Raw genomic sequence first — 5,000 nt, 5'->3', positions numbered from 1 at the left:
GATATTTGTGAGTCACAGATCTCTACTAATGACAGTACTTACCCATGTTATAGATTCATAGATACTCATGATTCATAGATACTCATCATTTATAAGCGTTTACCCATAATTAATAGGTATTCATGAACTTTAGCTCTTATAACTTATAGATACTCATGAGATATAAATCTTACTCATGGCATACATAGTGATTATTCATGAGTTATTGATGTTTATTCATGAATTTATAGGTACGTATTTTGTTGTTGAAAAAGATTTTCTTTCCTTTGAGCGGATCTTCACATGTATGTTTACGAATAAGATCTAAGGTCATTTCTATTCCTGTTGTTATTATACTTCCAGGAATCGTATATAATACCACGGTTTTATGTAACTATTTATGTAGTATTTTGAGTCTGTTTTATGTTACTACATGTTCAATTACGTCTTATATACTTTCTATCACGCAATAAATAAATGAATGATTAATTAAAACCTCCTCAAACCACAGAATTCTTTATAATACTAATCACTCAATATACATCTACATTTACATCAATACAATACAAATACAATATACAGCTACATCCATATCCTTCAGTCTAACCGTAAAAAAAACAACACGTTTTCTCTCATTCAATTTCCCGTTTTCTATTACAGAACACGTACATAATATCATCTAATCTTAATGCACTTGTGACAAAGCCATCCCTCTCACCCTTCCACCCTTAATGATCACCTCCACCTGCTAGAAATTATCCCAATTAAGGGTATAATTTATCAGGTCATTAATTATTACACGGAAGGTACCTTTATGAGAGAAGGGAGCTGGGCGAGGGATAGGATGAGGTTGCCTAGTGCCATATTTTCGAAGCTTTTGTTGTTTTCCCTCTTTGTCGTCTGTTTTTCTCTCTAAGTCGTTTTTTCTGTGTCTTTCTTTACTCGTTTTGTCTTGTGTATTTCGTGTATTTTTATAATAATTTCGTCTTGATGTCTGTTATTTTCTTTATATCATTTGTTCTTCCACTTCATTTGTTTGTTTTGTTTTTCATTTTCATTTTAGTTCTTCTTTTCTTTGTCTTGTGTCTTTAATTTTCATTCATTTTTTATTTCTTGACCTTCATTTAAATTTTTGTTTGTTTTGTGTTTGAATTTTTACATTTTGTTTTTATGTCTCCCTATTATCATTTTTGTCTCGTGTCTCATGTTCTTTCAAGTCTCTTCCTTTCATTCTGTCTTTTCTATTATTTCCTTTCGTGTTTTTATTTTTTTCTCCTTCTCTTCTTTGGTTTTCATTTTCACTCGTCTTTGTTTTTTTTTTTTTTTTAATTTTATTAGTGTTTCAGTCTCTCCCTTTCTGTGTCTCTTTTTTGCCAGTTTTTCTCTCTCTCACTTTTTGCTTGTTTGTCTGCCACTCTCTCTCTCTCTCTCTCTCTCTCTCTCTCTCTCACTCACTTTCTATTTGTCTTGTTTGACACTTTCTGCTTCTATTTGTTCTATCTTCCATTTTCTTTTTCTTTCCCTTTATCCTGTTCTTCCTTTTTATTCGTGTTTTCGTGTCTGTAATTAACTTTGTGTTGTCACACACAAACACACACACACACACACACACACACACACCTCCACTCCCATTCCACCCATACCCACCTACCAATCCACCCACCCATTTACTCCACCCACTCCCACTCCCTCACTCTTTCCACGCCCTCACTCACCCACCCCCACTCCTTCTCCCTCTCCCACTCCCACCCCCACCCTCACCCACCCACCCACCCCCACTCCCACTCCCACTCCCACCCTCACCCACCCACCCACCCCCACTCCCACCCACCCCCACTCCCTCTCCCACCCCCACCCCCACTCCCTCACCCACCCACCCCCTCTCCCCCTCCCTCTCCCACCCTCACCCACTCCCTCTCCCACCCTCACCCACTCCCTCTCCCACCCTCACCCACTCCCTCTCCCTCTCCCACCCACACAGCAACAGTCACCCACCCCCACTCCCTCTCCCTCTCCCACCCTCACCCACTCCCTCTCCCGCCCTCACCCACTCCCTCTCCCTCTCCCACCCTCACCCACTCCCTCTCCCTCTCCCACCCACCACCACTCCCTCTCCCTCACCCACCCACCCCAACCCCCACTCCCTCTCCCTCTCCCACCCACACAGCAACAGTCACGCAAGCCACCATTTATAAGCATACAATAAAAGTTTTTATGTTCCTTAAGGAGAAATATAAATCTTTGCTTCCACAATTTCCACCAAGCAAGGTACGATAAGGAGAAGCGAAAGAGAGGAAGAGAGGAGAGGATAGAAACAAGCGAAAGGGAATGATAAAGATGAGGATGAGAGAAATGATGATAATGATGGTAATAATGATGATGAGGATGGCGATGATAATGATAATGGTAATAACGACAATGGTAGTAATGTGGATAATGATAATGACAATGATGATAATGATAATGGTAGTAGTAATGATAATAACAATGGTGATAATGATAATACTACTAATAACGATGATAATAATGGTCATAATGAAATGATAATAAAGATGATAATAATAATAACAATAACAACAACAATGATAATAATAGTAATGATAATAATAATGTAAAGATAATAATGATGATAATAATGATCATAATGAAATAATGATAAAGATAATGATGATAATTATAACAATGGCATCATTGATGATAATAGTGATCATAACAATAATTGTAAAGATAATAATAATAATGATAATACTGATCATAATGAAATAATGATAATAAAGATAATGCTGATAATTATAACAATAACAACACCAATGATAATAATAATCATAACAATAACAGTAAAGATAATAATAATAATAATAATAATAATAATAATAATAATAATAATAATGCATAGAGGCAATGGTAGTTATAGAAGCACTTGTAGTATAACTAAAAATATTGTTTATTAGAAAAAATATTCCGATGAGGATAATAATGACATAAACTTGATATTCATAAACATAGATAGAATAATAATAACAAAAATTATAGTAATATTGAAACTACTATAACTAGTGATGGAAATGATAATGATGATTATGATTAAAGTTATTGATAATGATTATAGTAAGAATGCTATCATCAACGATAATTATGGCGATGATGATAATAAAAATAGTCATAGTAATAACAACAATAAAGGAGGTAATAATGATAACGATTATAATGATCTTAATGAAAGCGACAAAAATAATTATAACGAAAAGATTGATGATGGAAAGAATTAGATAGATAATGACAGGAAGATAATAGAGAAAAATCGACAAAAAATGTCAAAAGAAGAAAAATAAGAAATGGAAGAAAAATATATAAAGAAGGAAAAGGGAGAAGAAAAAGATGATGAAGAAGAGGAAGATGAAGAGGAAAAGGAAGAAGGAGAAGAGGAAGAAAAAGAAGAAGCGGAAAAATATGAGGAAGAAGAAGAGGAAGAAGAAGAAGAAGCGGAAGAAGACGAAGAAGAGGAATAACAATAATAATAATAATAGGAAGAAGAAAAAGAAGAAGATCAAGAAGAAGAAGAAGAGCAAGAAGAAGAAGAAGAACAAGAAGAAAAAGAAGATGAAAAGGAGAAAAGAAGAAGAAGAAAAAGATGAAAAAGAGAAGAAGAAGAAATAGAAGATGAAAAAGAGAAAAGAAGAAGAACAACAACAAGAAGAAAAAGAAGATGAAAAAGAGAAGAAGAACAACAACAACAAGAAGAAAAAGAAGATGAAAAAGAGAAGAACAAGAACAAGAAGGAAAATGAGATGAAAAGGAGAAAAGAAGAAGAACAACAACAAGAAAAAGAAGATGAAAAAGAGGAAGAAGAAGAAGAAGCAGGGGGACAAGACCAAGAAAGAAGGACACAACGTGATTGATTATCGACGCCCTATTGACGTATTCTCTCCCTGCGTGAAAACACCTCAGCTGAGGCTTTCGTCACTTTGCTTGTGGAGGGAGAAAGGGAGAAAGAGAGAAGGAGAGTGGGAGAAAGGGGGAAGGAGAGGGAGGATAAAGGGATGAAGGGGGAAAGGGAGAGAGGGAGTGAGGGAGTGAGGCGGTTGAGGGAGAAAGGGAGATATAGGGTTGAGGGAGAGAGGGGAGGGAGGGAGGGGGGTTGAGGGAGGAAAAAGAGTGAAGAGAAAGTCGAGAGAGGGTGAAAGGGTGTTGAGGGAGGGAGTGTAGAGGGAGGGGGTTGAGGGAGAGAGGAAAAAGAGGGAAGGGGGGGAAGGAGGGGGAGGAGGTTGAGAGGGAGGGAGGGAGGGGCTGAGGGAGAGAGAGAGGGAGGGAGGGGGTTAAGGGAGAGAGATAGGGAGAGGGGGTTGAAACAGGGAGGGTAGATGAAAGGAGGAAGAGAGAGAGAGAGAGAGAGAGAGAGAGAGAGAGAGAGAGAGAGAGAGAGAGAGAGAGAGAGAGAGAGAGAGAGAGAGAGAGAGATGAGAGAGAGAGAGAGAGAGAGAGAGACGAGAGAGAGAGAGAGAGAGAGAAAGGGTATAGGAAGGGGGTAGGAGGAGGGGAAGGGGATAAAGGGCGAGAGACAGAAGGGGGGAGGGGTAGAGGGAGAGAGAGGGGGATGGAAGGGAGAGGGGAGCAGGGGCAATGGGGAAAGGGGGGGAGGGTTGAGGGAAAGGGAGAAAAGAAAAATTATCATAATTATTGTTATTATTATCATCTTTTCATTGTCACTACTATCATCATATTTTGACTATCACTGTCATCCTCATCATCATTATCGTTATTACCATGATTATTAATATTTTTTTACTATTGTCAGTATTGTTGTTGTTTTTGTTATTATCATTACCATTATTATCATAATTTTCATTATTATTACCCCCGCCAAAAAGAGGTTATGTTTTTAGTAGCGTTGGTTAGTTAGTAAGTTTGTTAATCTGTTCGTTGGTCGGTTTCAAAAAGTTGTGAATAGATTTTTGGGTTAAGGTTTACGAAAGGACCGCACCGACTAGGAGAAAATTGAAGATCATAGGGTTGTAGGCGAT

General features: G+C 37.7%; 1 protein-coding gene across 2 annotated transcripts in view; it reads right to left on the bottom strand.

The window, feature by feature from the left end:
• The window catches only part of LOC113818129 (uncharacterized), a 108,288-nt gene that overhangs the window by 51,668 nt on the left and 51,620 nt on the right, over nt 1-5,000 (bottom strand). The window lies entirely within an intron of this gene.

Source organism: Penaeus vannamei, chromosome 39 (genome assembly GCF_042767895.1).
Source record: "Penaeus vannamei isolate JL-2024 chromosome 39, ASM4276789v1, whole genome shotgun sequence".
In the NCBI taxonomy this organism is placed as follows: Eukaryota; Metazoa; Arthropoda; class Malacostraca; order Decapoda; family Penaeidae; genus Penaeus; species Penaeus vannamei.
Note: the sequence above shows the minus strand (reverse complement) of the source record. Positions and strands in the feature narration are given on the sequence as shown.